Below are 25,296 nucleotides of genomic sequence, written 5' to 3'. Positions count from 1 at the left end.
ATGAACAGCTATAGTAAATAATGCAATTCAATTCAACAGTAGGGCAATAAACACAACCCTGTGAACCTTCTGGTGTTGAATGTTTGTTTCTGAGAAGAGTTCCTGTCGTAGTGCAATTTAATACAGCAACATCAAAAAACCGCAACCTGAAAAAATGAGTTGAATCTCCATTCTCCACCTCTCAAACCAAAACTTATTGCCAGACCGAACGTTGACACATTGTGCTACGGTTAGGGAAAGATTGTGATTAGAGTTTTTTAACTGCATTCGTATCCTATGACTTGCACAGAACACTGGGCACTCGACATAAATCAAGTGTCACAGAATCCTTCAATATGAACATAATTCCAGGGGGCAGAGCTGACAGACAATTAATCAACAATTTGACAATCGAGGAAATGTGTAAATCTTTTATGAAACAAAAATGCCAAACATTTGCTACTCAAAAGTGGGATTTGTTGCTTTTCTCCTTTTTATATGATTGTAAAGTGAATCTCTTTGGGTTTTGGTTGATGGGTGAATAAAACAAGCTATTTCACAATGTCCCCTTAGGCCCTGGGGAAAAGTGATTTTAAGTGCATGACAATTAAAATAAATAAGGGGGGGGATCAGACTCCAAGGGGGATAAAAACACTATCTACTTAAATAAGCAAATAAATAAATTTGCAGTTTGGTGTCAGTGCCCAGGTGCTTCATCTATGCTGATTTTCAGTAGCCTTGCACCTACATGTGATGTGCGTGCGCTGTAACTGTGCTCTCTTTCTTATTTGTAGAATTAACAAGTCATCAAAAAGAATAAAAAAGTTGAAGCCCTTATTATAAGCTTCCTGGTATTTATTGGGGGGCTGTGATTAAGTTGTACAGGTGTTTACATCATCGCATCCAACCCAAGTAAGTCCAGTCTCAAGCCTTCTGTCTCGCTGTTACTCCCACCCACTCCCTATATGTTCCCACCTTGTCCTCCCTCAGCAGGGCTGCACACACTATGATCTCTCATTTTTACCTCTCTCTCTCTCTCTATCCTCCCCCACTTCTGTATCTCTTCTCACTCAGCCTCTATCTATTTTGTCTCTTTTCCTCAGGAACACTCTATACCCCTGTCTCTTTACTGACCTCTCTCTTCTCTCTCCCTATCTCAGCTCTCACCGCTCTCCTCAATCTCGACAGTGCACTTTCTCTGTTACAGTCCCCCTCCTCTCCCTCCCTTCCTTCCTTCCTCCCTCCCTCCCTCCCTCCCTCCCTCCCTCTCCCTCCCTCTCTCTCTCTCTCTCTCCCCTTCTCTCTCTGTTCATTGGACATGGATAAATTCTTGCCAGTGTTCTCCTTGACAAAGAGGCCCTCAGTCAGTGACACCGCCTGCTTGGGGAACCACCGTGCTCCTGTGACACTGTCACATCCAAGTATGTCATGCACAAACATACACACACAAACACACAAGCATCCAATATAGCTGCGCACACATACACTAACTCTTGAGAAGGGTTCAAAGAACACTGTGTGTGTGTTTGCTTGTGCGTAAGAGCATGTCTTTTTGTTTTCTCTACGTCGACGCATGTCTATCGTGTTGTTTGTTTGTACATGCCGGCGGTGAGTTTGCATTTCAGCCTTCCTGCTTGCATATGTACCACCTGCTGATCAGATCAGTGTAGGGGTGGAGGGGTTGGGTGGTGTGGGGTGAAGCTCAGAGGACTGCTTTCCCCGGGAGCTGTTTAAAAAAAGATGTGCTGTTCAGTGTCACTAGCTGTCGACGCAGATCCCACCTGTTGCAGCTGCAGCTTATGTAAGCAGAGCAGTTTAATCACAATTAGGAAGCTCTCCTTGAACTCACTCGCCCCCTGGCTTGTTTGCTAAAATTTGCATTCAGAACAAAAGCCTTGGAAATATAAGAGTGATATTACTATACACGGCGCTGCAAAGAGAACAATGTCTGAGTGAGAGCAGAGTGCTGTCAATTTAAATCAGTGTTAACTATCAGGTGGATGGAAATTAAATGTTTTTGCTTTCATCTTAAATGGCTGGTATGGGTTTAGTTATAGGATTTTATACAACAGTATTGGTACATACTTTAGTGTTTGACTTATAATAATCCCATTGCTGGACTACAAGTCCCCTGTGTTTTGAATTTTTACTAACTGTTACAATTTTCTGCTCATTTTTTTTTTAGTACATGTCTTTTCCCAACTACTCCTCCTGCTACACAGCCGGCCATCCGAGGAGGAGGGGTGTCCTTTTGAATTGCCTCTCCTGAGGCTTTTTTTTTTCCTGCGTCTGTGCTAAAGAGTTTTTGTGTGAATAGTATTTTTTTGTCTTCTTAGAGAGCTTAGCACCATTGGTGTGAGTCTGTCGAGCCCATTGAGACGTATGTACGCTTTACTGGTCTTCACATACTGTACAACTCTGGCTTGGCTTGACTCTTTGTAGAGGCGTCATGACCTCATATTAACATAAAGATCCTCTCACTCCAGGATCAAAAGTTTAGTTTGTTCCATCAGTCAGAGCATGTGTGTGAATCACTGGGAGTGTGTGAGGGAATATTGCTTTAGAATAACCAGATATTTACACAGAAGATAAAATGGAAAACGGAAACAACGCTGCTATACGCTGTGAGGCAGACAAAGGTAGAATGTTTGCCTTCGCACAGCCATGGCTCTGTGATGAACCGATGAACCAACTCCACACAGCTCTCCCACTTAGACACCCACGCGCCACACACACACACACACACACACACATCAGACACACACACAACAGATACATAGAGATGTACACAAACATATCCAACACACACATACACAGGTTGTGGTTTAAATGACTCAGATGGCATTTGCTCCCTTTGTCTCTCTCTTTCTTTCTCTCTCTCTCTCTCTCTCTCTCTCTCTCTCTCTCATTGTCAGGTTTTGCTGCCGTGGCAACAGAGTCGAGGATGAGAGGAGGAGGGAATGGGAGCGGGGAGGAGGGTGAGGGAGATGGAGAGAGAAAGAAGGGAGGGAGCTGGTGATGGAACAGGTAAATGAGAGATCGAGGAGTCAGAGCCCACTGGTCATGTGAGGCGGGGCTTCGTTGCTGCTGCAGTGTGTGTTTCTGACCGGCCTCTAGTAGTGAGAGGCAGAAACAGTGAGAATGTGGTTTAGCTACGTGACTGGGAGCAAGTGTGCACGCTGCGCCTGACTCCAGTGCACGCACTGTATGACTAGGACATGTTGCGTGTCCACTCACATTGTTGTATAATTCTGTCACCCACGACTACATCTAAAATTGGTCATCTGGACGAGCCATCACACTATCAGCGCTGATAGAGAGCAACCAGGAGGAGAGGAGAGAAGCCAAAAAAAAAAAAAAAAAAAACATGAAAATAAAGGGGCAACTGAGTGCTGTGAAAGTGCTCTTGTGTTTCAAGTTTACATGGAGGGTTTCTGGTTTGTGTTTTCGTCTGTACTAATTTGCTCTGCAGAAAGCAGCATGCTCAAATTTGGTTTGTTTTCAGCTGCCCGGGGCAAGAGACAAATTCTCTCTGACTGCTCTTCTCAGACTCAGTTCAACATCTGAAAAGGATTCACTTGCAACTATGCAAAGCAACTACGCAAAGACCAAAATATGTAGGGCAAGCCACTGTTCCCATTCCAGGAGATGAATGATCACGCTCTCTTGTAGAGTTAAACTGTCAAGCACTAATGTAGAAATCCAGGGTTAAAATCCTGTTTAAAAAAAACAAACTCGTAGTGTTTTATTTTTCTGCCAGCTCTCTTTCATTTACGACATTTCACAAAGAGATCAGTGGGAGTGATCGTTGCAGGTATTATGAGAGGCATTCGGAGAATCAATAAGATAATATGAAAACATCATTACGAGTTTCCAGCAAATGTCTCTCTATGAACAGACATTCAACTTGATCATTGACACGATCAGACAAGGTGATGATTTCAAACTAACAATAACAGTAAGTAGCAGAAATGGCCATTTGTAAGCACTCGATGACCAGTTCTACCTCCTGGCTGAACCAAACACTTCATATATTCACTTGTTTCTTCATCTGTTACTGTAATACATTTATAAGTTAAGTAGGCGCCAGGCAGTAGATGAAAAAATAATTTAATCTAATGAATACAAATGTAGTAATTATCTTGTTTACTTCATGTTGCTTCATCTGACATTGTTTTCTGGTTGTGTTGAGGACTGTGCCTTGGGATAAATGCATGAAAAATACATTTTACTTTTGATGCTGCTGCGAAAATAGATGAGAAGTTTGCATTAGTGCCAGATGGTGAATATAAGCCATGAATAATGCCATGAGACTTGAGACAGCGCCAATCTGTGTTGACTCAGTGACAATCTGAAGTCTAGGTCTTAATATGGTCTCCATGTTACTACAGCAGGAAAATCGAAAACTAACTCGAAATATGGTATCCTACCTACAGATAGATGAAGAAATACTTGAAATAACACAAATAGTTCAAGGTAACTATTTCTTATCCTTGAATGTGCAGGTGAAGAGAGATAAAGGAACAAAAACTATGAGGAGCAGGGGCACTCCTGGTGGCTGTATTGGATTACATAATTGATCTGATTATGTATGAGCAATTTCATTAAAACAGAAAGAGAAACAGCATCATCCATATTAAAAAGGTCACAAAAGCAATAGCATAACACAATGAAGCCCTGAGGGATTTTTTTTCATTGTGTCTCATGTTAAAAACAACATGGGTACGAATATAGCTCGTGACCTTGGTGGATGTCACTCCCTCCCTTCCGTGTTGTCTTCCATTCTGCAATATCCAGTACACTGGAAATGCCAGTTAAATAATTTTTAATAATGTCCTTTGCCAGATTGTGGAGTTGCTCAAATGCACAGAAAATGCCACGTAACTGGAAGAGGCAACGGACAGAAAATAATGACTTTTCAGTATTCTGTTGGTGTTATGCCATAAATTATCCTCTTAATCAAATGATTCCATCAGCGTTACTCGGTTTTTCAATTTTACTGTATAAGCCTACAGACCATATTAATTTCAATATCTGTATTTAAATACTGTCCATGAAAAACTGCTCTCATCCGACCATATTTTATTATACTCATCCCAAGGCTGTGCATATGTTCTATCATAGCTGCTTGTTTCAGATTATCATTGTACATTATGCATTAATATGTACATATTAATCAGATCGAATTCATCATATAATTACGTTTTTAGATGTGGTCTAACCGGGGGCGAATGGTCTTTATTTATCAGAATTTGACTCCCCCGAAATTTATTTCACAGTTTGCCTGAATATGTTGCGTGTTTCCTCAAGATGTTGTATAATTCTGTCACCCATGACTGAGTCTAAAATTGGTCATCTCCGCTCAAGACGAGACATCACACTATTAGACCTGATAGGGAGTGACTGGAGAGGGGAGAAGGGGAGGGCAGCGAGATTCAGCAAAATACAGAAATATGGAGTGGCTGGGCACTTTCGAAATGTTGCTGTGCATCAGTTTTGCATTAAAAGCTTTTTATTTGTGTATCCATCTGTGCTAGATGCATTGCCGACAACAGCATTCTCAAATTGTTTTCAGATGCCCCGGGCAAGAGGCATTTTCTCCTTCTGTGTACCTCTCAGGCCCAGTTGAGAAACAAAGAAGGACATCATGCATGAAGCAAGAGTGAGGACTTTTTTGAGGATTCAACCACTTAGTATGATTAATGAACACAAGTTTTGCTGCAGTGCTTTGGGGATAAGGACGTTTTTTACTGTTTTTGATGAGCACATCACATTTGAGCGTAATGGGACAAATGTGCAAACTTCACCCTGTCCAGTTTATGGAAATCAGACTTCTTTTTTTTTTTTACAACCTGCCACAAACAGCTGCACTGTGCATACATTTTTCAATACGTATACAAGGAACGAATTAAAGGAATACAAATTGATAAAAAAAATAAAAAAAAAATACTATTTCAAATTCAGACTTTGCTGAGCTACCAATGAAATATAGATTTAGAAATCAAAAATGCAAAAAGAGGTACAAGACAGTGTTTTGTTGTGTTTAAATCTGTAATATTCTCCTGGAGCACCAGATGAGTGTCTTATCGGTGTTGTCAGCTGCTCAGATTGTGTTTTTAAGAAGTTGTAACACTCTGTAGTTCATCTTAACATGGATTCAGCCCAAGGTCAGCAGCGGCGCACTAGAGGCCAGAGGTCTGAAGCATAACAACAGCTCTGATGATCAAAAACATCGTATCTGACAAATGATGAATCATTTCTTGCTATTTGGGGCTTGATTCTATCTGTAAGTCAATATTTAATGTTCCTCACCAGCAGGACAGATCGGCTGTTGAACCGTCTCCACAAAGAATGTTTGAGCTGAGCAGGAGAGCTGCCTCGCTGCGGAAGAGCCACTGAAACATAAAAAGAAAATAAAGGGCTATAGTGCTTATTTTGTGGGGAAAAAAATGCAGGTCAATTTCAGCCTGTGCGTGTTTCTGCGTGTGTGTGTCTCCCCGACCACAGTGTAACCTTCACAAGGTCAATTAAGTGATTCAATTTGTCATTCAGTGGTCAAACACTGCTGCTCTACATTCAGTTCTGCTTTCTCATGCTAAATTGTTGGTTATCCCTCCGCGGGCTCTATGCTAATAGATGGTAGCATATGCTAAAAGCAATGTCTGTTAGAATATTTATGCAACAGCACCATATTTAATGCTGGATTAGCATTTGTTTGCTCCATTGTTCAGTAAATCAGTACCAAGCACTGGTGAATAAATGCATAATACATCTAGTTAGCCCATGGTACATTAGCCTTAGAAGTTCCACGACTTACTACAGAATTATGAATATCCACATTCATTTTTTATACAGCTTACTACTGGCATCTGAAATTAGAATCACTCATTCACGTTCACTTGATCTAGGTCAGCTTTAACTTAATTATGTATGAGGACTATGTGTTTATTCAACTGCTTATTTATTTGAATTATTATTTGTAGTGTAATATCACCGTTTTCATGCCTAAGAGCTTTAAGTTTCAATTTCTGAATACAGACTGAATGTGCTATCTATTCACAAAGTGTGACTTTGTGTGTATAAACATGTATTTATGTACTGTACGTGCTGCACATTATGAGAGCGGGGACTATATGATAACACTTATGTGTGCTTTGTTAGTAATACACGCTGAATTTGACTGGTGTGTATAGAAATCACATAATAAGGCTGCTGGTGTGCTGCAGATGTACCAGAATTAGGTTTATATATGTACAGTATTTGTAATAGTAGCCTCTCCGGCCTGAACCCAAATATCACGGGCTCTCTCTATTAGATCAGCACCATGAAACAAAAGCTATTCCGCTGGAAAAGGAGATGCTGCATAAAGCTCTGCAATCATTATGACAATGTCCAAAAACTGCCTGAGAGAAAAGAAACCGACTCTCTTTTTCCATAATAATCCATAAAAGAGTGGACACAAAAAGCCACAAAATGGTGTTATGGGCGATGGAAAAGAGATAGTTTTAATTGAATCACCCATATTAGCATTTTAACTGCAATGTATGTCTCGCAGTGTGTTGCCGTCCATGCTGCAGTGGTGATTATTGAGGAGCATGGTTCAGGATTTGGCGACAACAAAACGCACTGTGTTTTTGAAAACAGCGCTTTTGATTTCCTGCATGTCGGAGATAAATGTAAAACAATATAACATGATGGCAAGGGAGACTAGTGACTGCAGTTCCTGAATTTACTCGTCCGTTTTATTGCCAGTGTTCTCACATGGTGCGCCTGGTCAAAAATGAGTTCCCCGAGGAAGAAATAGGGTGTGATTTGAAAGTTGCCCTATATTTGGCTCAGTTGCTTTCAAATGCAGCCTGTCAACTTGTGCTGCGTGCTGCAGCACCTCTCACTCCGCCTGCCTGCCCGGCGGCCGTCCGCTTGGTCAGGTGAGTTATTGCCAGGACTGTTGCTTAAACACCACCCCCCCTCCACGACACACACACGCACAGATACACACACACTCCAAGTCGTCCATTACTGTGCCTGTCAGCCAAGCGTGCAATCAATACTCCCTCTCCGACAGCATGCACACATGTGATGGAAGGCAAAAAAGGAGGAGACGAGGAGGACAGCAAGGGTAAAGAAGGGATGTTGTAGGGTGAGGAGGGAGGAGAGGTGCAGAAAGGCTGGGGAGGCGGGAAGTGTTACTGATGGGGAGTGTAGGGCTCGGGGGCAGCGGGTGAGGGAACAGGGGAAAAAAGAGAGATGACAAGAAAAATGTCCAGGGACCGGAGACAAACAACAGAGAGCAGTAATATATAACAAAACACAGAGATAGAGTGAGTGTGGGAGTAGGAGATGGAGGACAGAGATGAGGAGTGGCAGAGGCAGAGGCAGAGGAGAGATGGAAAATAGAGGGAGAAAAAAAGAAAATGTGTGTGAGAGAGAAAAATGGTGAGAGGTTGTGGGTGGGTGAGGAGAATGCTATATATAATGGCAGAGGTTCAGGAATAGACCAGAGTGATTGTGTTTTGTGATTACCTAACGCTCACATCTGCAAACAGTAGCAGCCACCAGCTGACATCAAAAACCACACACACACACACACCCTACATATACACTAACACACACTCATTGACACACATACACACAGGAATACACTCGGCAAAGTAATGCTGGCACACGCGGGCCAACAAACCTCATCTTCATGCTAAACTGAACTAACTCTCCGCTAAAGGGCTTCTGTCGTCTGGCCCGGATTGATAACGGAGGCAAACACTACCCACTCACAAACACACACACCCAGACGCAAACACACTCCCGCCGTGCTACGAACACATCTCATGTACATAAAAAGACTCATAATCGCATATAAACACACCGACATGGCTGTATTGTAAACACTCCATCCAAGTAGCCATGCTTCTCTCCTGCCACACACATGCAGACATAAAACGCACACAATACGCTATGGTAAGGGCCTTAATCGGTCTTTTTCTTGCTGTGCAAGGACTCTAACCTTTTTCTACTCTGGTTTTGGAGACGGGTTACCAAGTACGGTTTAATACCAACAATCGAGTTCCAAGTATTCGCTGGTATTCTGGCCAAAATCTGCTTAATTTTACCTGGTGAAAATACCTGTGGGAACCCAGTATGTTCATCGTGTGTGCTTGTGTGTCACTGATGAAGCTCATTTCAGGAAAGATGCTGTCTCCAAACATCATGAATGCGACCATGCAAAGTCAAACCTTGAGATGGCATTATTATGGTAATAAAACTGGATCAATTCCTGCTTGCGTTTTGTTCCACCGTGTGTATTAAATTGGCAGATTACAGTTCAGCTGAGTGAAAAATCTGTTTAACAAGTGGCTTCATCAGACATGCAGCTTAAGTCAGACTGCAGCACGACATTCAACAGGTTGAGCATTGAGTGCAGAAAGGAGCAACCATATTACAACTAAATGTCCAAGAACGAAGCTTCTATGTCTCAAACAACTCAAACTACATCGGAAAATGGCTGCACTACACGGAGTAAAAACCTCAGGTCAGCACTATAAAATTTGTCATACATTCAATTGGTCCCATACTCAGACGCATTAAAATTGGAGGTTATCTTCAAATGATACTATATAGTTGCATAAGTGCCTGTTCCACCTCAAAGACAGTGCAATTGTAAGAGGAATTGTTTTCATATTAAAAACATAAGCACATAATCCAGTAAAAATGCAATAATCCCATAAATATTTTATGAGTAATTATCTGCAGGTCCGTGGTTAAAATCACACTTTATCAATAGTGATGTACTCCCAAAATCATTTTAAAATCTAGGGAAAATATTCAACTGTACCAGGGGGTGTGTGTGTGTGTGTGTGTGTGTGTGTGTGTGTGTGTGTGTGTGTGTGTGTGTGTGTGTGTGTGTGTGTGTGTGTGTGTGTGTGTGTGTGTGTGTGTGTGTGTATCCCTTCAGTCTCTGGAAGACCTGCCCCCAGTCGGCCCAGTCCTCAGCAAGCTACTCCTGCTCCTTTGAGTCTAAGCGATTGGGGAAATGAAATAGTTTCTGCTTGTGTGAGTGTGTGTGTGAGTGTGGTGTGGAGCTGTGTGTGTGTGTGTGTGTGTGTGTGTGTGTGTGTGTGTGTGTGCTCTCTTGTGGATATACGAGAGCCTATACAGAATGTCAATGTTTGTGCGTGCATGTGAGCGTGTACAGTAGTATGTATCTGCTGCAGAGACCTCTGCACGGGCATAGCCTGCTGTGTTTCCTTCCAGTCTGAGGCGGTGAGAGGAAAGGCTGAGGGCTCCGAGGGAATGCTACAGCCGGGGCACAGGAGGAGCCTCCCTCCTCTCACCAAATTACTGACAAAGGCCAACTATCCATTTGTGTCTCCTTACCAAGCTGTGGAGTCCAGGAATATCTGAGTAAGGAGATAGGTGTGGAGGTGCTCCAGTTTCATGCCTGCATAGAGCGGGCGGTGAGCTGTATGCAGCCAAGGTGATCCCTGCCAGCCATTTTGCCCTGCATTTAGTATTCATTTTCCAGGCGATCAAACCCGCTGCCAGGAGGTGGAGAGAGTGTGTGTGCGTGAGAGAGAGAGAGAGAGAGAGAGAGAGAGAGAGAGAGAGAGAGAGAGAGAGAGAGAGAGAGAGAGAGAGTGAGAGTGTGTATTAATGTGCTCCTACAAATTGAGTGTGTGTGGAAGTGCATTAACAAACACATGGGTGTGCAGATGTAGGCTTAACACCCTCACAGACTCATACATAACAAAGGTGTGTGCGCGCACATGTGTGAGGATGTGCGTAAGTTAATGAATTTGCAAACACGTGTGCATCGTGCAGCAGGGCTGATTAGGAACACAGGGACGGAGCCAGAATAGGCCAGGGGCCAGCAGACCCGGCTCCCTGTACACAGCCAGTGGAGTAAACCTGGATGCGCACAGCTTCCTGCTGGGGAAGGATAAGGGAGAAAAGGGGAACACGGGAAGTAATGAGAAGGGGAAGAACAAAGGAAAGCAGTAAAGATGGGTGAAGCAGGGAGAAGGAGGATGAGCGGAAGGAGCGGGTTTAGGGAGAAAAGACAAAACAGCGCAGTAACAGGATGAGCAGGAGAAGAGGAGGAGGGGAAAGGAGTGATAAGGGAAAAAATGCGCAGAAAGAGAAACCAAGAGGGGGACGAAAAGTGTTCTGTTCTGGTGGTAGAGGAGAAGAAGAAGGGGAAAAAAAGAAGAAACAAGAGGACAACAAGAGGAAAAGGAGCTGAGCAGCAGTGCCCTAGCAACATGCGGTGGAGGCAGGCAAGATGGCTGCAGGGGACAGAGCACCCGGCCAAATATGGTCATCAGGACCCAGCACTGCCCTACTTTCTCTAATGGGCTAAACCAGAGCCTAGATGATGCAGGAAGAACCATATATGGTCAGCGGGCAGCAGCGTCGGCTCCTGTCTTTTTGATGTGTCGTGCTGGAATGAGTGATGCAGGACTTGGGCCTAATATGCAAACAAAGCCCTACAGCATGCTTACACACACATGCACATTCACACACTCATCTCTCTAATTCCCTTTCTTTCAGGGTGAGCTAGTCGACATGCCGACCCTATCTAGAAAACGGAAACAAGGGATGCTTCTGGACTGTGTGAGGGTGACTGAACAGGTTGTGAACACATTGTACCTGTCCATCTGTGTTAGTGTGTGAATGTGTGCCCTTCTCTGACCACATAAGTGTGTCTGTTTGCTTATATGCGTCTGTGTCACCCAACCCGGGGCTGCAGTGAGCTGTGTGAACTCTCATCAGTCTATGAAGGTTACCCTCAGGTTTCACTTCAGGCTATGGTGTAATAGACTGGAGACGTGCACCATACACTCGCCATGTGGCCAGGTCAACAACCATCAGTTGCAACATGTGTACGCATGGCCAGCAATCAAGAATGTACAAATCGACCAAAGGCATCGCTGCTACTGGCTCACCTCTTGTACACAGCTTCAGGAGGGAAGGCAACACTCCCAGATAGACACAATACCGCATCTATGTTGTAGTTACATATTTTTCATTTGAGTTATTCCAACTCCTAATTAGACTCTTTTGTCCGCAGTGTTTTTCTTGGCAATGCTTACCACCCCAGAATGCATGGACAAACTGACAAACAGTGATCACAAAGCCGTTGTCATGGCCAGGAGATAAAGTGTGCCAGCAGTAAAAGACTGCTACTGATTCATCTCATCTATTTCAGTTGTCCTACGCAGGTCTTGTTGCTATGTGAGTTGCTATGATTGACCAGTGGGTCTCACATCCGTACGTGCAGCAAATTCCATTCCTGCCTGAATTAAGCCATTATATGAGAAGCAGTGCTTCAAAAAAACAAACAAAACGAACAAAAAAAAAAAAAAAACAGTTCTCTTTCATTATGGCTTCTGTGTCAAGAGCTGCAGAAACAATCACATTCCTGCAGCTGTGGAAACAACTTAAACAACTCATCTATTGTGCAGTAAAGCCAGTCATGCGGCAAGAAATGCCTTCAAAGAATAGGGCTGCTAGGTGAGATGGCTCTAAATGTGACAAAGTGAAGTCCTTGTACACTGCTCCATATACAGACACATAAAGGGAAGTGTCACTCTCGCTATCACTGAAGCAAATAAGTCTTAAATGATCCCATCACAAGGGCCTGCAGGCTAAAACAACAACAGCTGACAAACTATATACAAGCTGTTGCGGCAGCCAAGAAGGTAACATATGGATTTATAGAAATGTAACTTAATTATTCAGAGGAGTGAACATATATTTCATGGGGAAACTGAAACATATACGCCTACGTAGTATCTGCCAGCATACTGTAAACACTGTTACACCAAAGAAATGTCATATACAGAGTGTTTATGACAGCCCACACATAAATGTATGATCAAAAAATATATATGCTTTAACACCAAATTTTCAAATGCTTTCCCTCCACCCAGGAATTATATCCAACAACAACTCTGGGAATTGTTCAAATGTTCGAATGTCACTTGTGTTCTTCTGCAAAGCACCGTCTTTTTCATCAGCTGCTCATCCGGTGTGTGTATGAAACAGGCCCCAGTGTGGAGCTTAGTTCCTGTTCTTCCTGACAGCTACACTCACAATGAGGCCTGTTGGCATTAAAGTATTGGTTAACATTCAGCTACAATGCTGCTTAACAACTCCACTGTGGCTGCTAAGCCCCGTATTAAAGCATAGATAGCACGCCAAAATAGTTCTCTGCATGCCACCTTAGACAGGCATGCTTTCATTCAGAGTCCTGCTGAGCCGGGAAAATTACAGACTTCCTGAAAACAAAAAAATACCAAATTCAAGTAAGCAATTACATGTCCAGTGTATCCTGGCAACTGCTCTATAATTTTATACAGAAAATTCTGAGGCTTTTTATCCATTAAAAATCCAACAGTGGTCAGATGTAACAGATGAACTAGATGAGGAAGAGAGACAGAAACAAGAAATGTGTCAATGTTAAATGAGTATACGTCAACTTCAGCTGAATGCAAGTGCTGTGGTAAAGATTCTCCCTCAGGATGGATGAAGTTAGAGAGAGGGAAAATGGGATACCACGAATGAGGAAGACGGCCCTCTGCTCCTGTCAGGTGAGCTGACACACACTCACAGTTTCTGACAGTGTTTTATTATGAGTTTGCATAACATGGACACTCACCAATGGCCAGTGGGAGAGCTGACAGAGCAGGAAGCATGTGCGTGCACGTGCAATACGTGCCCTGTATTTGTCTATGCTTGCAGAATGCCTAATAAAGAGTACATAAGATATGCAACTGTGTGTGTATTTGTGTGTTTGTGAAGGTATGCCCATCGCTGTCAGTGTTCAGAATGCAGCCAGCAGTGCGCTGATGGCTGAGCTGCGTGGATGACACCTCCTGTTGACAGTGGGCTCAGAGCGAGGACGCTAGTCATAACATAACAGCAGGAAGGTGGGAGGACATTACCTCCGAGCACACACACACATATACAGTGACACACTATGACACAGTGTTAAAGTCATATCAAGGTCCTTATTTAGATTGGCTATCATCTCTGACCTCTCTCTCCATCCTCATTAGTCGGACTAGACAGCCTCTGCAGGCCCGAAGCTGCCGCAGGCCCACACACAAGATGTCACATTGCTTCATCAGTGGTACAGTAACTAATGCACACAGCCCGTAGGTTTCATCCTGCTCGTGGATGTCTTGTTGTGCCATAATTGACTGTTTGATTGACAGTCGGTCTGGTTCTTATGATAGCCTTTTTGCTAATGTGAAACCAGGTTCCAAATAAGCTCATCAACACTGATCTCTAAGAATATATTTGCCAGATTTTTCTCAGGATGTAGGCGAGGTGGGTTGTACAAGATCTTCTGACAGATATGAAATGGATAACAGTATTATACAGCATCAAGACAAGAAATTTGAAGACTTCCTTTGTCATTGGAGAAATAGTAAGAGATGTAGAATAACTGAAGAGCAGGGCATAACATGAAGGCTGGCAATGCTCCAGTACTGACACGAAAGCCAGAAATGGGTTCAAATCAGGCCTGTGTCACATTTCTCTCGCTTCACATTTTGGCTTCAAAGTACTGTCCCAAAAAAAAAAAAAGAAACTAATAAAATGCCAAAGTGAAGTCCACTGCCCACTCTTTTAAATGTCAGATGTCAGGATGTCAAATGCCCCTCAAGTACGACCTTCCAAAGTCAAAATGAAGGTTGAAACGAGAATTATCTAAAGACGTCATCTGGCTTCAATTATTGATGTTAGCGTGGGCAACAGGAAACAAAGTGGCAACAACCATAGATTTGTACCTTTGTAGGTCTTTACCTGGAGGCCAAAACCTTTCATTATCTCTTTCTTTCTTTCAGTCTTTGTTCATAATTCCATTTCTCTTTCTGTTTTTTACTTCTCCTCCCCCTTTCTCCGCATGTCTCGAGTCAATTCGATTCAGTTCAAAGGGTCTTTATTAGCGTGACCAGCCCTGTGGCGAAGTGCCAGCTCAGTGAGAGGGAACGCTATGATGGAACATCAGCAAACCACAGGGATCTCAGCACCACTATGTAAACATGCTCATCAGGTGAGAGACAATGAACAGGGAGATGAGAAAATGGACCTGCATGTATGTGTGTGTGTGTGTGTGTATGTGTGTGTGTGAGGAGCGAGTGGGTTTATGTGTGTGCACACAGTGTGAGGTCTGTGCATTTGATCTTGTATCATATATTATAATCCAGGCTTATGTATATTTAGCGGATGAAATTATTTTATTAAGCACACACAAAAGGTAAATTGGGGAATGCTGTCGCCCACACACATCTAGCTCTCTTTGACTGGCAGATACAGTATATTTCGTTTTCAATGCATTAATCTCGTCTGCAAGGAGGACACATCCACTGTATGCCAAGCAGCTACGGCTGGAAGCAGAGAGAAAGAGACAGAAGGTAGTGATTGGCTGGATTCATTCACTGAAGAAAACTAGGAGATTAGCATTTGTAACATCACAGAACAGTGTCTGATGGGAGATTTTAAACCCTGGAGTTTTTATCACTTGCTGAAATCAGACACCAAAGCCAGAAATTTAAAATTTTGGCGATGACGTGTCAACCTGCTTGGAGCTGAAATACTGCAATTGCTCGAGAGACCTGCTTCAATTTAAGCCTAAACATCACATTAATGGCACAGCAATTTTCTAAATCACCTCCAAGACCACTTCAGAAAAAGTACAATTACCTATAGACAAACTAACATGTAATGTACTGCCTTTGGATTTCAAAATAGAAGTTGAAGGGTCAATAGAGAATCGAAGTCCTGATGTGACATTTGAGTTAGCTGATGTTCTACTAGCCTCTATAAATCAATCCAATCTCTCGAGAGTCTCTTTCATCTGTCTTTCTAAAACAGTACAAGGTGTTTACTATGCACATGCTAAGATAAATAAGAATCTGTTACAGCACTCACTCCAAGAATTTCAGCCCTTCATGATAAAGTTGAACAGTTTGTTTGTTGGCATTCATGTTCATCGTCATAACAGTTTCTTCCTGATCCTTCCTTATCTTTATTTTTGCCTCTTTTCAAGCCTTTTGGATCATCTATTGTGACATTGTTACAGCTGTGTCCGGACTGAAGATTGACAAGTCCATTAGTTCAACACTCGACTAGCTTCAGTCTGTCAAGGTGGTAACCTTTAAAGGAACAGTTTTGGTAAACAACATGTCACTTATAGATCTCAGTTTGTGTATGCATATATATATATATACATACATATATATATATATACACACACACACACACACATACATATATATATATATATGTATATAAATAACAAACAAGATATGTATTAATTAGAGAGCTTAAAAGTAGTTCAACTATTCCTTTAACCTGCAACAGTCCACTGGCCTGTGGGAAATGGTGTTCATTTAAGGACCCTAAAAAGAGGATTATTAAATCAAAAAAACAAGTCTTGTCAAGTCTGTCTGGACGAATGTCAACTGTACAACATAATGCTAAGCAGCGTTATGTTATGGTAGAGCAGGATGACTTTTATTGATGTTACAAATTTTAATATGATTTTGAATCAGGTTTTCTTAATTTCAGAGCACAACTTCTCTCTCCACAGCCTAAGTTTCCCAGCATGTATATCAGGCACTTCTGCATTGGCCTCAGAGGCAATTGCAGCTTGATTTAACTGTCGGTCTTTGATCTCAACACACGTTTGTGCCACTGAAGGTACAAGAGGACAAATCATGTGCTGCGCATTCTTTGTTGTCTTCCTGAATGACTTTATGTTCGATACTACGACAGCTCTTGTGAATCTTAACTCTGTAATGAGCACACACCATCCTCGTAATAGCCTAATGAGCACAACCAAGGGCGAAGGCACCTACACTCTCCCACACATGCACACACTGCTGTCAAACAGGCCATGAAACACATGTGCACATACACACACCCAGGTGGTCCCATATCCTCAATGTGTCTCAAGCCAGCTTACCTATTAGAAAACCAATCATGTTCAGCACCTGGGCCTATCAGGGGGGGAAATTTGAAGCAAGACTAGGAATTTGACTGGTTTTCCTGCAATCTGCTTATTTCTTGTTCTATAAATGTTCCATTTGTCATAGAAAGAAAATCATGAATGCTGCTGGAAATTGGGCAGCATTTGGTATAGACTGTTTATATATTGGAATAAATTGTTTGTGTCAGGCAGGTACGTTTTTGTGTGTTGCGTTTGTGAGAGTATAATATAGAGAGAGAGAGACAGAGAGAGAGAGAGAGAGAGAGAGAGAGAGAGAGAGAGAGAGAGAATGGGAGCCAAACATGGCAGAAGGAGAGAGAGAGCACAGTTTATGTGCTTTCAGAGTTCAAATACTGACCCTGAATCACTTTAAACTCATAAATGATAACAAATGAGAAGGTCAAAGAAGGTCAAAGTGGTCAACAGCATCTCTTTGTGGTCATATTTTTTATAACAATAGAAAAAAAGAGGGAGAGGGGAAGGTAAGTGACTGCTTCAGACTTATATAATGGCAAATACAGGGGTCAACTAAACAACATGAACACCTGTACAGATTCATGTAATCCAACACAACAGTTCTGCAACTACTACAGCCTGCAAATGAATTCTTTTTTTCCAGACAACAGAACAATATGAACTTTCCAAAAGTAGTTATTGCAGAAGTTTAAGACTCAGGAGGATTATTATGTGGGTGTTGGTAATATTAGTATGCTATGCTATGCACCAGTACGCTAATGTTTCAAGTAACAATATCTGAACTATACAAAAAGCCATTGCTTAGTATTCAGATCAAAAACAGACCTGCATTAAAAAATGCAAGGGGCTGCAAGCAGTTTCTAACGCTGTGAGAGAGGATTTTACTGCTCTGGACAGTTATCACTGCAGCAGTCATTTTATCTGTCATTTCAATGATTGCATGGTCGAAATATGACATTCACATTACAGAGTAATCTGCCAGGAATATGTGCTTGCATGTATGTGTCTGGCCAACACAGCACCGTGCCTGATGATGCCGCATTGCACTGCAGCAAAAGTTGAGCCAGGTTCAACTTTTTTGCCCAACGACCCTGCATCTTTTTGCCAGAGTCCTCTGTGCTGGCAAACCCACTGAGCCAATACAGCAGTCCCACTGAGATGTATGGGGGGGTTGGGTTTTTTAAAAACAGTGCTGTAATCTGACAAAGTTGAGACTGAAATATCCCAGAATAGCCACTGAAATGAAGAGAAACTGTTTATGTAACACTATGAACTTTCCTCCAATTCCAGCACTAGGCCAAATTAAAGATTCTGCCCCACCAGTGGTAAGAATATGTAAGCATAGCAAAATTGCCAAACTTTGGTTTCTGGTGTGTAATGAGCATTACAGCCTAATCCAAATCCCATCCAAATTCAAATTGCTATTCAAATTTAGAAAAAATTAAATACTCGATCTGTAATGATTTCCTTAGTCAATGTGTAAGTGCAACAGTGCACGCCTTGTACTCCTGCTGGGATCATTCCTAAAATGTTACTCTGAACAAATTTCATGTTCGTTCTCATTTGTTCGAACTTTTGTTTTTAAAAGCAACAACCCTATTACATACTAATTGGACACAGTATGTGCTATATACTAACTGTCAAAGTACATTGGTTTGGTTGTTGGTATACCAGCAGTCAATTTACTTTACTTTTTCTGACTAAAAGGATATGGATATGATGCAATACATGAGCAACGCCTCCATTTCTTTTGTGCCTTGTATTGTAAGACAACAGCGTACATCAACAGACACTCAAAAATCAAGAGTTCTTCAGTCTGTGTGATGACAATTTTGAATACACTTAATTTTCTCACTTTTCCAGTGTGAACACATAATAACATATCTAAAACCAGCTTAGAATTGATGTGTGGTGTGGAATTGGGACACAGCTTTAGTCTTATTGTTCTATTACTGGATAGACAGATTTGACTACTGGATTTAGTCAAATATTAAAGTCTGACTAAATCCAAACATGTGACATGTAATTAAGACTGTCCGTGTCCTCAGTGACACTGTGATAGCTGACTGCAGCCCTCTAATTACCCTGGGCTGTAAATATTGTATAATTCCACATTGAGCCGCAAATTACACTGGGGTAACACATCCGCTATTAAATACTGCTGATAAAAGATGACACACTGACGCCTCTGTCTGTAGCCGCGCCCCGTGCCTCACCTTTCACCTGTCTTTCGAAATGCCATCATCATCACTCCCACACACACACACACCCACACACACACACACATACATACACACCACAAAGCACATAATGCGCCATCCACCATAATCACTTTCACACCACAGAGAGGGAGAGAGACACCGAGAGAAACAGTGGCAGAGTGATTAGCTTGACATCACACAAAATAAGGGTGTGATAGAGGAGGGGGTGGGCGAGTGTAAGAGAAAAATGAAGAACAGGTGAGAGACAGGGAATGAGAATAAAGCTAATAAGACAGTGAGAGAGAGCCACTCACAGAACATAGAAATTAGAGAGGAAAAAAAAAGAGATGGGCAGTCGGCACTAAAATACAGATGGGACGTGGAGACATAGCGAAGGCAGACAATGAAAATCAACACCATTTCACTTTTATTTAAAAGAGAGAGGCGAAAGAGAGAGAACAATTCCTTCATGGCCGAGGAAAAAAAAAAAGAGCGATAGATAGAACATGCCTGGAGGATATCACTATATTTATACTCTACTATGCCATTATTTATTTCTTTCTCTCCCTTTCCCCTGTTCCCTTGCTCCCTTTGACGGGCCTGATTTTTAATAACATGCATATCTTTGTTCTTCTTCTTGATTAAGGGATGGAGATTGGGAAGACAGTGCCGCAGGGGCCAGTGAAGACCACACTCCTGCTGGATGGAGGACAGTTCCCCCTCCTTTCCTTCCTTCCAATAATCCCTCCGCCCTTTTCCTCACTCCTTCACAACATGCCTCCACCCTTCCCCCTGCCCTGTGTATCTCCATCCTATCATCAACATCCCCTCTTGCCTTCGCAGTCTTGACTTCTCTCTCCTCCCTCATCCTGTGTAGCCTCCTTCCCATCTCCCTCTCTCCCTCGTTCCCCCATCCACACACCGCTCATCTTCATCTCATCAACCACTCGCTGCATCCACTAACATTTGCATAGGAGGGCCTCTATTCCACACCTCTGTTTATTCATTTTGCATTCAATCTATCATGACCTGAAGTTGATTACTCAATATTAGAGGCTGGAAATATGGCTGAAATCAATATCACACTTTTGATAACATATTTCCAGATATTGTTATACTTGATGCAAAAAATGATATATAAAATAGTCAAAAATGGTGTTGTTATGCCTATGCAGCTTTCAGTTTTCAGCTTTCAGTTTTCAGTTTTTGCACAGCATATATGCATTTGATATGATAACAATGACAGACTGACCAGTCAATATACAGGATTTTTTGAAACTATGGGCTCTTGATGTCACACAGAAGTTGACAAAAGCAGGCTTCTTGTTTCTATTTTCTATATTGGCATTTCTGTTGCAAAAGTTAAACTGAACCTTACACCGTATGGTTAAGCTTTGGTTTGGGTTAGACAAAAAAAAATCACTTGGTTACGGAAAGATAATGGCTTAGATTAAAAATTATGACTTTGTTAAAATTGTTTAAACTTTGTCATCATGGTTAAAATTATGGCAATTTGGTTAAGGTTAGGGAATGACTGCAGTCACAGTTAAAAAAACAAAAAACAAACAATGTTAAGTGTCCATAAGAGATATGAAACAAACTGATCTCTCATGTTAAAGTCTGGTATTTTGTGAAAGCGTACCCCAAACCCTTTGCCTCTGACAGACAAGAGTCATATTAGGCAAGATTTTGTCTCTTGATCATAAACATGTAATTTTTGGAGACTGCCTGAAAGAACTGCTGCTGTTTTTTTCTTGAGTTTGCATTAGCACAGCCACTGCCAATTACAAGCTAACAAGCTAACAAACAAAATAAACAAATAACTACACTTACCGTTCTGATACGTCTTAAAGTCGCTGATTTTGGTGCACAACAAACTCCTCACTCCTGAAGTAACTCCTGAGTCTTTGTGTAACCGAGGGTCAAACATGTGGCTGAGTCCCTGTTTCCAATGTTTCCTCCACTAAGCAGCTTGATAAACTCTCCTCTTTCACCTGTCAACGCAGCGCAAGCAGCGGTGGTGGGCGGGGCTAGGCCTGATCCAGACGTTTTAAATAAGGAAGTAAGTGTAGATGTGCTTCCGGCCGCAGTTTCCCTTCTTTTTTTTTCACTTTTTACGTGGGATAACCATGTCAAACAAACTATTAATCATAGCACAGTATTTTTTTTCCATAGTTTAAACAAAGTTTTTTTAATGAACAATCTAGCACTTCAATATCCACTTGTAGTGACCACAGCATTATTAAACTTCTTTATGGTTTATTTTAGGCACTCACAGCACTTGGTTCAGGATAGGGAAGGATTGTGATCTAGTTCAGTACAGAAAAAACTCCACAGTGACTTCAGACACAACATGTTTATTTACATTTAACAAAAGCCACAGTCTTTCCATACACTTAACCAAAGCACTTTTGGTTGCCTGCACACTAACCGCAGACTGGACTCTATATGTGAATCCTAGTCTCTTGTGTGACAGATGTGCACTTTGTACACCCGCCACATCCTGGCATCTCCACTGCTGTTCATAATGGTACTGCTTCATTCATTCAAAAAATGCATTGCCTCTAACATAATCCAGCCAACAATTATGTTTCCTGCTAAATTTATTTTCTGTTGTTTCTGTTGGTTCTATAGAAACATAATTTCTGGGAGACAGGGTTGGGCAAACAGAATACTATCTGGGATATTGGGATTACTGGAGTGCAAATTTTTCCCAAGTCCAATAAAGAGCAGGACAGAGCCACTGACATTACTATAAACTTTAATGTAGAAGCATGGTATTGCAGTGTGGTACTCCCCACAGTGACTGAATGGGGCTCTTTGTAACATAACCTGTAAAACCCCACAGTATAATGTAGCTTAATGCTAATGATATGATAACACTACGTAGGCGTCACTACTCGGTAATCTAGTTAGCTGGACATGTTTGCATCTTACATTAGAGCTGATAAACACAATGTTTAACACATTTTCTATACTTCTCCTGTTATGTACCTCTCTTACTACAGCCTCATGTGAACTGCTTCAACGTGTGGAGAAATCTAAAGCTAGACACTACTGCTGTGCCTTGTTACAGTTGCTAAGTTATGATTGGACAATGGATGTTCAGGGGAGGGTTTTAAAAGCAATAACACAATGCATTCATATCACCAGAATGTGAAAGTTGATGAACAATAACATTGAATTTTTGCTCTGCCCTTTCAACTACGTATTCTGTAAAAGTATGATGATTTACTCTGCCTGAAATACTGTACAAAGATAAATAAAAAGCTTTTTGTACACTTAATCATTCTGCAGGAGTAGATGTCACTTTTTGTAAAAGAGCTGAATAAATGATTCACGAATGAAAGTTTTCCTTTTCCCCACACACCACCTTCCTCCTCGCACTCCTCTCCGCTCCTCCAACTCATCCTGCTGGTAACAACCCAATCCTCCAACCTCCCTGGCATATTAACATGACAGCCGTCAGCACCTCTGTGCAGCGTGGCCTTTGCGCTGAGTCTATAAGGATGTGTGGATGTGTGTGTATCTGTCAAGATGTGTCACGGCATGTGTGGTTCAGTCAAGTGTGAGTGCAGGCATACAGTACATGCATGAATACTTATAGTATGCATTTTTGTGTGAATTTCTTTTTCCCGCTGTTTGTTGATTTTTGGTTTGTTTTATTTTTTAACACCAATTGTTAAATTTACATTTATTTAACAGCTTTAGGTACCCAACACTAAAGTAGTTAATTTTAACTTAAATTGCTGCTTACTTGTTAATGCATCAGTAACTGTTCAACAATATATTAATATTGTAACACTCTAAAGGGGACATTCGCCATATCGAGTGCTTTTTCTTTATGGACTTCAAGAATATTTTGATAATATTACAACTGTATTTTTCATAAAAAGGGACAGTTTGTCCAGATTCCATGATAGGGAACAGGGTCTATTTCTTGGGAAGAAAATAAATATAGTTCCAGTGAAAACTGTTCATAGTGCAGTCTGTGGAGAGTAACTGGGACATTGTTTCTGAGAAGACACTTTGTTGCTGAAATTTTTAAAGGAATTTTTTCTTATGGTTGTGAGCTGCAAAATTCAGTTCACCTATACAGCACTGGGATGGAGGCACTAATCTCAACGATTGATTTCTCAAAACCTGGGTGTGCAATATGAAAACTTTGGCAAGAATGGCAAGATGCCAGCAGAAGCAGGTGAGAAAAACATGTAATGTGGGTGAACTGACCATTTAGCCAAGATCTGAAATGCAAGAATTTGGTTAGTAATAAGAGTATTTGTGGTATTTGTACTTTTATTTGAGTAAAGGATCTAAACACCTCCCTACCACTGCTCTCAGCCATGTATCTTGGCAAGCATCACCACAGCAACCAAAACCCAGACAGTCCTCTGTCTGACGCTGGTATTTATTGGTCCAATAAAGTCTGAACAACGCACCGTAGCCTGCAATCAGCTGCTGTAACTAAATATGTGTGTGCATGGATGTGTTTCTGTGTCAATGCATTTGTCTTCTATGAATGAGAATAGATGAATTTTTGTGTCTACAATATGCTTGTCTGTGTGTCATATCACTTTTAACGCGTTGCTTCACTCACCACCCAATGTTGCAAATTTCTTACTACCATCATGCACTCTGCCTCTGTATATCTCTCGCTATCACTCCTTTCTTTTTGCCATTTCGCGCTATCTCTCTCACTGTGACGCATTTTTCTCTTCCCTCCCTTAAGCCTGTAATACATGCCTGGCCATGCACACACACACACACACACACACACACACACACACACACACTAACACACGAGAGAGAGAAACGGATTGCGGATGTGCTGACACAAGGATATTCTTCCTTCCACATGAGCCTTCTCCTCTAAGCTTCGGGTCAGGACAGAGCACATAGCATCCACATACCAGTAACAGTTTAAAGACTGGATCTCATTCTCTGGAGTTGACAAACACACAAACACACGTGCACAGAAACAAATAGACACACATACACAGTAACGTATGTGCTGTATTTATTTTTCATTTCCTTCACCTCCTCTGGAAGCCTCTATTTTCCCCCACAACACTTGCTAATAGTCATCTTTCCCTCCCTCGCTCCCTCCTGGAACAAAGGTGAAGGGCACAGAAAAGAGCAGATGAGGGAGGGAAAGAGAGGGAGACTCTAATGGTGATGTTTTTCAATTGGGTTGATTTATGGCTGGCTGTTACCATTATTTTACCATTTACTCCAGCAGGCTGGAGGAACCAGGCTGGACATCTGAAGCCAGGAGGGGTGGGGGTGGGGGTGGGTGTGTGGGGGGGTTGGGTTGGGGGGGGGGTGGGGGGTAGAGGGAAGGGAAACAGCAGAGCCACAGGAAACATACAGTAGGTAGGGCACAATGAAGAAGAATGCAGCCAGGCTTTTAGGATGAAGACAACCAGGGCAGAGAGCGTGATAGCAGAGAATGAAGGAGTAAAGGAGTGAGTGGGAGAAAGATAAAGAGAGGCAGAGAGGCAGAGGAGAGAGCAGAAGGGGCTTAATGAATGTAAAGGCAATAACAATGAGGTGAGGTAAATTGTCCATTAACTCAAGGGTTTCTCATGTGTGTGTGTGTGCGTGTGTTTCCTCACCATAACATTCCAATTTAGCAGGTTACACTCTGATGCTTCCTGACCAGAGACATGCAAAAACGTCTTTAGGATACCGAGTAACACTGAAGTGAGACAGAGGAGTGCGATTGAGGTGGACCGATAAGAGGCAAAAGTGAATTGTGACAGAGGACAGAGAGAAGGAGGCAGGAAAGTAAGACGGAGTGAGAAAGATGGAGGAAATGTAGCGAAGGAGAGTTAAAGGAGGAAGATAGGGGACCCAGGGAGGAAATATTGAAAGTTGAGAAAGAGAGCAATAGGGGGAGAATGGATAATTCAACTGGAGAGGAGGAAATTCACGGGGGGAGGGAGATACCATCAGTTCTTCAGATACGGAGGGAGATAGCCACTGCAGAGGGACAGGATCGAGATTTCAATACAGACCCGAAAGGAACAGAGAGCACCGCATTATCACACAGCAAGAAACACAATTATTACTTTCGACAGCCCCCGAGAGAGTGGAGCGAAAAACAAAGAGTGAGCTGGAGCAGCCATGATGCTCTGTAAATGACAC

The sequence above is a fragment of the Seriola dumerili genome, unplaced genomic scaffold (assembly GCF_002260705.1).
Source record: "Seriola dumerili isolate Sdu_G_001 unplaced genomic scaffold, Sdu_1.0 BDQW01000258.1, whole genome shotgun sequence".
Classification (NCBI taxonomy): Eukaryota; Metazoa; Chordata; class Actinopteri; order Carangiformes; family Carangidae; genus Seriola; species Seriola dumerili.
This window is presented reverse-complemented; position numbering follows the sequence as displayed.